This window comes from Papio anubis, chromosome 8 (genome assembly GCF_008728515.1).
Source record: "Papio anubis isolate 15944 chromosome 8, Panubis1.0, whole genome shotgun sequence".
NCBI classification, from domain to species: Eukaryota; Metazoa; Chordata; class Mammalia; order Primates; family Cercopithecidae; genus Papio; species Papio anubis.
The window spans coordinates 42,317,174-42,330,620 of record NC_044983.1 but is presented as its reverse complement, the minus strand read 5'-3'; the positions used below and the strand labels follow the sequence as shown (position 1 = coordinate 42,330,620).

General features: G+C 40.2%; 1 pseudogene; it reads left to right on the top strand.

Annotated features, from left to right (window-relative positions):
- Positions 1-504: 504 nt before the first annotated feature.
- LOC110743889 lies at positions 505-7,846 on the top strand (annotated as a pseudogene).
- Positions 7,847-13,447: the final 5,601 nt, after the last annotated feature.

The following is a 13,447-nucleotide window of genomic DNA, read 5'->3' as shown; positions in this document are numbered from 1 at the left end:
ATACTGGAGACAAACCCTACACATGTGAAGAATGTAGCAAAGCCTATAGGTGGTCCTCAGACTTTACTAAACATAAGATAATTCATACTGGAAACAAACCCTACAAATGTAATGAATGTGGAAAAGCTTTTATGTGGTTCTCGGCCCTTAGTAAACATAATAGAATTCAAACCGGAGAGAAACCCTACATCTGTGAAGAATATGGCAAAGCCTTTACCCACTCCTCAACCCTTATTAACCATGTGGAAGAGAGACCTTACAAATGTGAAGAATATGGCAAAACCTTTAGGTGCTTCTCGGACCTTACTAATCATAAGATAATTCACACTGGAGAGGAAACCCTACAAATGTGAAGAATGTGGCTAAGCATTGATCTCATTCTCACACCTCATTAGAGATAAGAGAATTCATACTAGAGAGAAGCTCCACAAGTGTTAAAACTATGGAAAAGCCTTTAATGAGTCCTTGTATTGTGTTCAACATCAGAGACTTAATACTGAACAAATGCGGTATAAAGGTAATGACTGTTGAAGAACATTTAACATCTTGGAAGGTCTCTAAGAACTTGTTTTATAACCTGGGTGCTTTTGTGTTGGACATATATAGCACTTTACTATTATGTAATGCCCTTCTTTGTCTTTTTTAAATCTATATTGATTTAAAGTCTGTTTTGCCAGAAACTAGGATTGCAACCCCTGCTTTTTTTTCTGTTTTCTATTTGCTTGGTAGATTTTCCTTTTTCCCTTTATTTTGGGCTTATTTGAGATGGGTGTCTCAATTACAGCATACCATTAGATATTCATTCTTTATTCAGCTTGCCACTCTGTTTTGTAATTGGGGCACTTAGCCCATTTACATTTAAGGTTAGTATTCATATATGTGGATTTGATTCTGTCACTATGATCTTAGCTGGCTATTTTGGACATTTGTTTATGTTGTTGCTTTATAGTGTCAGCAATTTATATACTTTAGTGTGTTTTTGTAGTGACTGGTAATAGTCTTTTTCTTATTTAGTGCTTTCTTCAGAAGCTCTTGTAAGGCAGGTCTTGTGGCAATAGATTTCCTCAGCATTTGCTGATCTGAATAGGATGATATTTATTTTTCACTTCTGGAGCTTACTTTGGTTGGATATGAAATTCCAGGTTGGAACTCTTCTTTTAAGAATGTTGAATATTGGCCCCTAATCTCTTTTGACTTGTAGGATTTCAGATGAAAGGTTTGTTGTTTGTCTGATAGGTTTTTTTTGGAGGTTACCTGGCCTTTCTCTCTAGCTGCCTTTAACAGATTTTTTCTTTCATTTTGACCTTGGAGAATCTCATGATTATGTGTCTTGGGGATGAACTTTTCATGGGGTATCTTACTGGGGTTCTCCACATTTCCTGCGTTTGAATGTTGGCCTCTCTATCTGGGTTAGGGAAATTCTCACGGACGATATCCCAAAATATGTATTTCAAGTTGTTTTCATTCTGCTTATTGCTTTCAGGCACTCTCTTTAATCGTAGATTTTGTTTCTTACATAATCCCATATTTCTTAGAGGTTTTGTTCATTCCTCTTTATTCTTTTTTCACTCTTGTTGTCAGTCTTATCTCAGAAAACGAATCTTGAAGCACTGAGATTCTTTCCTCTGCTTGGCCTATTCTGCTGTTAATACTTGTGATTATATTACAAAGTTTTTTATTGTGTTTTTCAGCTCTATCAGGTTGGCCACATTTTTCTCGATTGGCTGTTTTCTCTATCAGTTCCTGAAATATTTTCCCTTCCTTGCATTGGGTTGCAACTTACTTTTGTAGCTCAATGAAGTTTATTTCTACCCATATTCTGAATTCTACTTCTGTCATCTTAGGCCTCGCTGGAAACGTAATTTGGTAATTTGGATTAAATAAGCCACTCTGGCTTTTTGTGTTTTCAATATCTTTGCACTGACTTTGTCTCATCTTTGTGGGCATATCTTTGAGGTTGCTGACCTTTGAATGGGGTTTTCATATTTTTTATCCTATTTGATGGTCTTGAGTATTTGATTGTGGTATAAGATGTTTGCAGCCAACAGGCTTTGTTCCTGGGAGATTTTTTGGTGGTGGTGGTGGGGCGGGGCAATGCTCAGCTCAAATCTCAGAGGCTGCATAATCTCAGGGACTTGTATTGAGCCCCAACTTTCTTCTCTGGCTCCATGATATTTGGAGTCCACCACTCTATGGGACTAAGGTCCCACAGCTGCAGCAGAGTGCTAGTGGATATGGAGTTTCTGCCTGTCTTTGGACATTCACCTCAGTGGCAGAAGCAAACCAGCTAGGAGTGGACTGGGGGGTACCTGCTGGAAACTGTATATGCTGTTGCACTAAAGATGGTATTGGCTTGGAGCAGAATGTTGGCCAGCACGGATTTTTATGCCTTCTTTTTGCGCCCCCCCCCCCCCGCTCTCCATAAGGAGTAATTGTGGAGAGTGTGAGAGGATACCCTGTTCTCTGCACAGTGTTAGCACAAAGGCAGGGGTAGGGTTTTCTGCCTCTTTGCCCACCAAAGCTTCATTTACAATGCCAGTTGCTGGGGGTGACTAGGGCATACTGCATTCCTATTTGCTGGTGGGGAAAGCAAAGCCAAACCTGCCTTTGCTGACATGTGCCAGCAAAGAAATATGGGGATTTGCCTTCATCTCGGGGGAAACTGCAGTATGGGGAAGAAACATGTGGGCTGGTGCAGTCATAGGGGCTGCCTTGCTGGAGCTCCTCAGGTGTCAGGCATGGCCCACCAGGGCAGATGCTATGGTATGGGCTTCCAGGGTACCTGTGACTGCCCTGTAAGAATCTGTAGCCAGACTGGGTCCCTGGGGGAGGCCAATAGACCAAGCAGTGCTAAGCTGGACCAGGTTCTTATGATTTCCAAGACCATCCTGCAGAAGTTAAGTTCAACAGTTCCCCTAGGGCTAAAGTCTCTTATGGGAGAAAGTTGAGTCCAGGAAAATGACCATCACTGACAACACTTTATTACAGATGCTCTCATGCCAACCCCTCTGGGAACCACATGAACTAGCTTGCTGCCCCATCTCTTTGCTTGTTTTCTGGGGGCTGCATCTCAGAGAGATGTAGGTCAGCAATCCCTTAGTACATTCAGCCCAGGACAGAGGATCTATTGTTTCAACCAAGTTATGGATTCAGTGTCTAGGGAGGAGCAGTGGGTAGTTTCTGGGACCCATGGAAGATGAACTGCCCTCCTCTCTTGGGTAAACTGCAGCTTGTTTGAGGTGTGAATAAGACACTTAGGGTTTTGGATTTATCAGTAGTCTCACAGTAGCAAGGACAGTTCTACTGCAGAGGCAGTGGCAGAAATATTTTCAGTTGCCCCTGGAGGCTCTGTCCAGGGAGCTACTAAGTTGCTACTGGCTCAATACCTCTGGCAATGATTGGCTAGTGGCCCAGGCCTGGAGACCTGCCCAGTGAGAATATATGAGAACAGGCACTCACATAACAGTCTGGCCACTTTTCTGAGGGGCTGCTGCAGTATGCTGGTGTCCACTGCAGTCTCTAGTCACCTCAGATTTTCCAATACCTAAAGTGATCACCAGTGAATGCTGCAAAACAGCAACAATGGCAGCATGCCCTTTTCTGTGGAAGCTCCATCCTACAGAGGTATAGACCTGTTTCCAGCCCAAAAGCCCCTGTAGGAGGTAGCTGCAAACCCTTGTTGAAAGGTCTTACCCAGTGAAGAGAACATAACTGGAGACGCACTTAAGAAAGCAGTCTAGCAACATTTTTGTAGGACAGCTCTGCTGTGCAGAGGTACTACTTCCACTGACAGTTTTTTGGATTCCCCAAAACCAGAAGCCTGAAACAGCTAAGTCATACAAACAGCAAAAATGTCAGCTCACTCTTTGCTCTAGGAACTATATCACAAGGAGGTTTCAAAATTCCATCAACCAAAGAGCACCAGTGGTGGTAGCTGGACACCCTAGTTGGGTAGTACTTTCTAGTGAGGAAGAGCAAGTTTGGAGAAAGGCTTTAACAGGCAGTCTGGTCATGTCTTTTTAGAACATCTGTACTATTCTAGGAGATCCTTTCTGCCCCAGTCAGCTTGAGCTCTTCAAAGCCTGAAGGCTGGAATGACTAAGCTGCCCAAGCAGCAAAGACGGTGGGCCACTCCTCTTTCTGGTAGCTCCATCCCAGGGAGGTGCAGTGCTCCTGCCAATGGTTGGCTGGAATTCTAAGCCAGTAGGCCTTATCCTGTGAGGCATTGTGGAAGTGGGTCCTACAGACCATCACTATTCAGCCCCCTGGATTCCACCTCTTTCCTATGGGTATGTACAGGGGAGTAACCTCCTGCTTTGCTGGAGTTGCAGCTACTTTTTCTGAGAAGCCTGGAAAGCCAGAATATCTATGGCTCTTGAATCTCTGCACAGGCCTGAGCGGCTGCTCCGCTGACACTCCATGTGGCTCTGTGTGTTCAACTGAAGGCCTTGGTGAAGTGGGTTCATAAGGGTATCTCCTCACCTCGGGGTTGCAAAGATCTGTGGGAGAATCGTGGGTTCCCAGGGTCCGCATGCACTCACTGCTTTACTGGGTGGGGAGCTTCCCTTGGCTCCATGTTGTTCCCAGGTGGCCCATTGTCCTGCCTTGCTTTACTCCATTCTCTACAACTTAAGTTGTTTCTTTCATTAATCCCAATGCAAATACCTGGATGTTTCAGTTGAATGTGCTGTATTTATGCCCACCTTGCATTCCTCTCTATGAGAGCTGCACAGTCTAGCTGCTTCTAGTCAGCAAACTTGATCACTTTTCTCTAAAAGGAATCTATGTTTTTATAGTAAAAGTATTTAATATATTTTCAAAAGCAAATATTGATATAATTTAACAGTTACATTTGATGCTATGTCTTATTTCTAGAATTTATGTGAAAGAATATGGTCAATGGTTACTGCACCAGATTTATGGGAGATTCTTCTATATTAGATGGACAGATTTATATACTTTCCCATAGAAGATTAAGAAAACTGAAATCTAAGAAAAATGAAGACATTCTAAGCGGAAAGGCCACTTAGGGGTTGGTTTACAACAGTATCATAAGTGACAGGATGATAGGAGAGTGGTAAGTGATCAGGATAATATTCTGCATAGTAAGAGAAATGATTTGAATTTTAGAAGGAAATTGCTTTACCATTTGTAAATTAAGGTAATTACAATACAGTGAATTTCAAAACGCCTTTTTATTGACAATGTGTGGATTTAACTTGTTTTAATAAACCAAAATTGTTGTTATTGTGTTAAGGCTATTTTACTTTGAATGTGTACCTTGTCACTGATGTTAACTTATCCCAACTTATCCGAGGTTGTAGGTAACAGATGGTAACAATATACTATTGTGTGACAGTGGAATAACATCCCTAGTGATTCCTTTGTCAGTGGTCTTTATCTTAAAATAATTTGGAAAATATGGTTCCTACAACTTACATTTTTGTTTTTCTTATAACTCCAGGTTATTATGATGGGTTGTAATGAAGATTATGTGAGTATAATGGAGCTATTTGTTTCTGAATTCTGAACAACTATTTACAAAATATCCTACTTTTTTCTGTTAAACATATGACTTCTCTGGTCTGCTAAACACATACAGACCTTTAGTTTTGATTTACATGGATTTAAATATGCAGATATATCACTCTAAAATAAAATTTAGGTGTGTAACAGATTTATAGAGAATAATCATATTTGTTTATGGTTGTGTACCAACTTTGAGAGGAAACGAAAAATATTAGAATGAAATAGATAATTTTACAAGTGTTGATAACTTGCTAGCAAACCAGAAAGTTCAAAGATTTTGAAAGCAAATCTATTTTATCTGCTTTGTATTAAGCTCATTTATCTAAAATGTTACTGCTCCTGGCTTAGAATCATCTTGTGCAAATTCTCCTTTTTTGTTGTTGTTGTTTGTCTGTTTGCCTGTTGCTCACCATAGACATATAATCTTTATTAAAAATACAGAAATTAGCTGGGCATGGTGGCGGGTGTCTGCAATCCCAGTTACTCAGGAGGCTGAGGCAGGAGAATCACTTGAACCTGGGAGACAGAGGTTGCTGTGAGCCAGGATCACACCATTGCACTCCAGCCTGGACAACAAGAATAAAACTCTGTCTCAAACAAACAAACAAACAAAAAAGTCTTCGTATAATCCCCTCAGAGATTATGAAAGTGACTTTGATAAAATTTAGTGGTATGCACAAAATAAGTTTCACATGCAAGTGATTTAACCGTGCGTGTATGTTCTTTAGCACATTTTATATTTTGTTTCCATTAGAGAATGCTATTTAATCCAATTTTTGTTTAGTTATTGTTCATTTTATTTTATAAAACTGACATAATTTAGTTTATTAAATTTATTGGGCCAATTTATTCAAGTGAACAGTTCAACATTTAATAAGTCATGAGGTATTTTTTGGCATAAACATGAAGTAAACAGAGATAATACTGGTTATGTAATAGAAGCTGCATAATTAGAAATAAATATTCTTTTTTAAATTAGCCTGTGGTGTCAGGTGAAAAATTGAAAATATCTATAGTAAAGAAATGCCATTAATTCTCCATATGAAGAGAACATAATTGTACCTATGCTGCACAATTGACTCTCATAATTGAAACAGGAAGAAGAGATGGACCTTTTACCAAAATGAAGTGAAAACCTTATAAAAATTTTCAGATTATGTTTTTCCGTTTAAACATCTACTGAGGTAGGTAGAAAGCAAGTCTATTCAGTCAAACCTGGAATTGCTGACACGTGTGAAGAGTATGCACCACAGGTGTCAAAACCTAAAATGCCCTGAACTATTTTCATTTAGATTAATGAAATATGGTTTTAGTCTTCCTCCTCTCTATTCTGGCTTAGACGAAATTATCAAGTCATTTCAAGTAGATTTGATTCTAGATCTTTTTTATCTTTATTTATTTGTTTATTTGTTTGTTTGTTTATTTATTTATTTACTGAGATGGAGTCTCCCTCTGCTGCCCAGGCTGGAGTGCCGTGGTGCGATCTCGGCTCACTGCAACCTACTCCTCCTGGGTTCAAGCAATTCTCCTGCCTCATCCTCCCAAGTAGCTGGGACTACAGGGCCTGTCACCATGCTCAGCTAATTTTTTGTATTTTTAGTAGAGATGGGGTTTCACCATGTTAGCCAGGATGGTCTCGATCTCCTGACTCCGTGATCCTCCCACCTCAACCTCCCAAAGTGCTGGGATTACAGGCTTGAGCCACCATGCCCAGCCTTGATTCTGGCTGTTGACACAGCACATCCTCAATTTATTGTCTCTGAGGATAGAAAGGTGTGTGATATGGAAGAACAAAACTGAACATTTGTTATACCTAAGTAAATTTTATTTCTGCCCTGCTGTCCTGGGTAGTTCTGGCAGACATTACTGGAAGGTAGAAGTGGGAAACAAGCCTAAATGAAAATTGTGTGTGTGTCTTCTTAGGAACTGGCAGGATCAGCCTTCAGTTCTGGGTGGATTTGGGGCAATTGGGTGATATATAAAGAATGGTTATGTTGCATCAGGTCCTAAGGCAACCTGGCTTCTTCCAGTAGTAAAACCCAGTAAGATTGGTATTTTTTTGGAGTATGAATTGGGTGAATTTAAAAAATAATATACATGATAGATTTGTTCTGCATATTTTAATGATTATTTTACAAGACCTGTTTGGCCTTATTTCTATACTGAAGCACATTCTGAACGTCGTAAAGTCTCTTTGTTATCAGATACTGAAAGATAAAGAATGAGTAAATGAATCTGTTTCAGTTTTTGTGGGTAATTTAGCCAGTAAATTTAATCTCATTTCCGTAATCTTTAAGTTTTACTACTGAAGACCAGAATAGATTTTTTTCACCTAAATTTTTGCAACTGTAAAAGCATGTTCATAATGTGACTTTCATAGATACTATGAATATCAATTGTCAAGTGTATTGATTTCTAATGTAAAGTCTTTGAGTATTATGTCACCCAACATATCCAATAAAATGTTTTTAAGTTGCCTATTTAAAAAATCTGTCAATTTTGAATTACACACCTAGCTAAAATTTTTTTAAGATCTAGGATAAGATGTAAAATAATCAGACAAGTAATATAAAGTAAGTTTACTGAAATTTTTTACTTATTTAAGAAATCTAATTACATTTTAAATAAATTGCTGTCATCTGTTATTATTTTTGTAACACTTTTCTTAAGATTTTGCCTCTAAAACAGGTAACAATTTGAACAGAGACGGAAACAAAAATTCGATGATTGTCATGAAAATAAATTTCAGGAAAACAAAAGGTTTGTATAATGACCTAATAAAAATAATTTAAAGGATAAAAATCTTAATATTTGTTTTTACACATTATTGGGCAAAAGTAACCCTGAGATAGTAATATGCAGAAAATACTATTAATTATATTTTTGAGACTCTCTTACTGACTTTGCCACTTAGAGAACCTCCAGCACAGGCCCAGGATTCCCTAGGCATTTCTTCCAGGAGAATATCCAATGGAAATGAAACAGAAGGCCATGTCCACAAAGATATATCGATGCTCACCTCCTAGAGACCAGTGGATGCAGGTTGCAGAAAGAGTAGGCCCTTCTTGGATGTCCATGGAAGGGCTATGGGCACCATCCTGGAAAAGGGGCCTGGAACTCCACTGAGCCCTCCTACCTGCAGGGGACTCAGAGGGCCCATGGGGAGGCCAGCCTAGGTGCTCTGTCCTGTCCTCGGCCCTTGAATCCTGCCTTACCTGGTAGCTTTTTCCACAAAGAAATCAGAATGGCAACTCCCAATGCAGCCCTACTAGAGGAAGGAGATCAAGAGTGTCAAGGCCCACACCCATCTTGGCACATTAAGTGAATTATTGATTATCTAGTCCATAAGTTAGAGCAGAATGTGCTGCTGTGATCCCTTGAGATCTCATTCTAGGAGGAAACCTGGGTGGCACCTACTTGAGTCTGTGCATTGGAGGAAGGATGGACAGGTCACCTGGGCTTCAATGTGAATGTGCCCTTAGCCTACCCAGGGAGACATGGGCTTGACAGTGGCAGATAGCAGACATGCTGAGCTGTCAGATGGGCACAGAGAGGTAGGAATGAGGGGTCCTTGAGAGAAGAACCCTCTCAGGGCCCTGAACTCAGCCCAGAGATCCCCCAGCCTTTTGAAGCACAGGCTGTACCTGGAGATGCAGGGTGGGCACTGTGCAATGGCCTGGTAAAAGTGGGGTGGGCAACCAGTCACTGAGGGGCTTTCATTGCCCATTTTTCTGAAGAGCAAATTGAGCCCCCAAAGCCACAAGCCAGGAGGGCCAAAAGCACTGGGCTGAAACATCACTTTTTTTTCTTCACTGGTTCCCATAAGCCTCAGACTTCCCTCGGCTTGCCTGAAAACTTCCTGGGCTTGCCTTGAGGAAGAAGATTCCTCTTCCTTGTGAGTGTAGGCACAGAAGCAAAAAGACTTGTATGGTAAGCCCACCACAGTCACTTTTGTGGGCCCACCTGGGCCTCCTCACTTCACTGGGACTGGCCTGTGAAACCCAACTGGAATTCCAGAGTCCAGGATTCACATTTGGTTCAGCACCTAGGCCAGAGCAGATGTGGGCCTGTTAATTCCATTGCACAAGGCCCAAATCAGAGAACTGGCCTGACTGTTCAGCCGCAGCAAGGCAAGAGTGTGTGTACTGTTCCAAGCAGGTCCCATTCTCTTCCTGCCTCCAATTATTTCACCTGCAACTTGTCATTTGTACTACCTCTTTCTCTACCCCCCACATCCTATGGTTTTTGAAACTCCTCTGCAGACTGCATGAGCCAAGCATTAAGGGTCACAGTGCTCTAGCCTACTCAGGCTGTGCCAGGAAGATAGAGCTCTCAAACAACCTTGACACTTAAGAGTCATGTGTAAATAGTAACAGCTCTAGCAGGAGGGCTGTCACATACTCAGATTCTTTTTTGGTCTCCATACCAAAAAATATGTTCGAATGACAAGGCAAATAAGATAAAAACCTGGCAGTTCTGCCTTTTAAAGGGCAGCCTCAGCCTGATCACCCTGAACCACAATTTCAGGGCCTGGTTTAGCATGCCCCACCTTGGAAAATAGTGGAACTGGGGCCCCAGAGTGTCATGGGCCAATGAAAATCTGGACAAGGGCACCTCAGCAGCCTGTACACACCTGTAACAGGAACAGACCCTACCAACTAAGAAGCCATCTCGTAAACGTACACAACCGTACAAGCAATGTGCACACACATCAGGCCTAATAGATAAACTGCTGTCAACCCAACAATTCAAGAAAAGGCAAAAAAATTTTTGAATCTAGGGTTTCAGGAAGAAGAACGTCCACTGCCTGAACCAGCCTGTATGATGGATGCAACTGACAGTGTCAACTTGGGCATGGAGACTGACCCTATATAAAAATTGCTTCTGAGTGTTCAGAGTTCCAAGCTAAAAAAAATGTAGTAGTGGCCTGGCTGTGTGCGGTGGCTCATGCCTGTAATCCCACCACTTTGGGAGACCAAGGCAGGCAGATCACCTGAGGTCAGGAGTCTGGGACCAGCCTGACCAACATGGAGAAACCCCGTCTCTACTGAAAATACAAAATTAGCCGAGCCTGGTGGCACATGCCTGTAATCCCAGCTACTCGGGAGACTGAGGCAGGAGAATCGCTTGAACCCAAGAGGTGGAGTTTGTGGTGAGCCAAGATTGTGTCATTGCACTCCAGCCTGGGCAACAAGAGTGAAACTCCATCTCAAAAAAAAACAAAACAAAACAAAACAAAACTAGTAGTGGCTAACCTGGAGATTGTTCTTTATCTATGAGGAACATCTGAGCCCCTGGCCTGTCCTGGGCATGGTTATCTTGCTAAGCCCACTGACACTGGACTTTCTCCCCTCCATGTAAATCCCCAGTAAAACTCCGTATCTCATTCACTGGTATTGAGTCTCTGCTTTGACACCTTGAATCTGGTGCCATTTACATGGGAATCGAAGTTGATACAGCTTACCCCATAGTGAGGAAGGATTTCAGGCTCTGCTCAATGTGTTTCAAAGCTCACCAAGGCATCAGCTATAGAAGGATACAGTTGTTCTCTTTATCACTATCATCCTCTTTTCCTTAGATGCACAATCAGCAGAATAACAAGTAAGATGAAGAAGAAACATATCATGGTCAGAAGCAAGATTAATGCCAGAATAAGCAGTGACCACTTGGAAAGCAAAAGGGAGCATTTTGCTTTCTCCTGTGGGCGGCCCTCAAATTCTGTCATCACTTTCTGGCTTCAGTAATAGTTTTTCAACTCCATCCTGGCTCTGGGGAAACTATGGGCCCTGGGTGGTAAAAATTTTCACTTAATCTTTGTGCAACAAAGCTTTCACTTGAAAAAATATGACCTCTCTGATCATGAGCTTCTAAGCAATCTGGACAATGCACAGCCTAAAAACCTATGAAAGGGAGATGAGTAGGTCTGAGGGAAACAGTTTCCCACCTTTTTGCTTGGCAAGTTCAAACAACTGGGAAGGTAGACAAATGTGCAGAAGAGGGCAGCACAGTATAACTCCTCATTGTGTGAGTTTACAACCAAGAGTTTTCAATCCTAGCTGTGAGAGCTCCAAATGAAAACCAGAAGTTACTTCACTATGCATCTGTTGATGATTGATTGCACCACATTTTGTCTATCATACTAAGGAGTCTTCGCTGAGGATTTTCCCACTGAACATATAGAGATACTGACAGGAAAAGGTAAAATAGCAACTCCATGAAATCATTAATTGAAGTGTAGAAATGTTCATCTTCTCACATCATTGGCATTTTTGCACATATTTTCATGTATATCTACCCATAAAGCTGACATTTTATAATAATTAAGTTATATGTCAAGTTAAAATAAAAAAATATTTTTTTCAGCCACCTGTGACAGCTTGCTTGAGGTCAGGAGTTTGAAACCAGCCTGGCCAACATGGCAAAACTCCGTCTCTACTAAAAATAAAATAAAATAAAAAGTCAACTGGGCTTGGTGGCACACACCTGTAATCCCAGCTACTTGGGAGGCTGAGGCAGGAGAATTGCTTGAACCCAGGAGGCAGAGATTGCAGTGAGCCGAGATCGTGCCACTGCACTCCAGCCTGGGCAACATAGCAAGATTATGTCTCAAAAACAAACACACTAAAACAAAAAAATTTTTTTAACAACAAAAAGACACACATATGGCCTAGGCATGCTCTGGTGGAGTGGAGTGGGTGTGGAGCCTGTCCTGGGAAAGAAGGAAGAAGAGTCAGTGCCCTGCATTATGTGTGGGGGATCCATTGGGACACAAATAAAGAGGCAGTCAGGGCCTTGGCATAGCAACACTGAGGCTCGCAGTGGACTTCCGAAAGCAGCAGAAATGACCTGTGACCCTGAATGCTAGATGGGCCTGTAACAATGAAAGCTCTGCCCAGGGATCTTAGCAATCCTGCTAGGAGGTCCTGACTATACCCTGGATTGGAGACTCCTGAAGTAGAGTGGCTGGCAGAGAGCCTCAGCAAACAAGAGTCTTGACCACTGTGGCTGGGCCAATCTAAAATAGCTCATTTATTCTTTTTTACAAAACAAAATATAGAAAAATAAAGTGAAAAAATGAAATCAAGAGAAATAAAATAAAATTTAAAAATAAGTTTAAAGTAATTAAAAATAGTAAGGACACATAAACTGAAATAAAATAGAGAAAAATAAAGAGAAATATAATTAAGATCAGTGAAAATAAATAAAATGAAGATGAACTTAATAAATACAATAAAATTAAGAGAAATAAAAGAAATGAAATAATTTGCAATGCAACAAAATAAGAAAATTTTTAAGAATGAGGAGAAAAAACTGAAAATAATAAAGATAAATATGGAGAAAGAAAATAAAATAATATGAAAGGATATTAATGGAAATAAATAAAAGAAACAAAAAGAAATTAAATAAAATGTTACAAACAAGATACAAATTGGAGAAAATTTGAAATGAAGAGAATATAATCAGAAAAATATAAAAGAAAATTAAATTAATAGAAAAAATGAAAGTAAATAAAAATAAATAGTAACAAAATAAAGACAAATACGCAGAGAAATAAAAGGTTAAAAAGAAAAACAAGACCTGGGGATAATCTACAAAACACTTCACCCAACAATAGCATAATACATAATATTTCTAATTACATATGGCACATTTTCTTAGATAGGCAAACTTCTAGGCTAGAATGCAAGTTTTAGCATGTTTAAACAGATGGTAATCACAAAAAGTATTATTTCTGACTACAATAAAATATACCTGGAAGTTAAAAATCAAAAGAAAACTAGCATGTCTGCATACATATGAAAACTAGACAAATTATTGAGCATACTATTTTTCAAGAATTAGAATGTGCTAGATTCTTTAGATGTTAATAGTATTTGAAATGATCTACAGATCAATCAGATCTCTTTCACAAAACCAA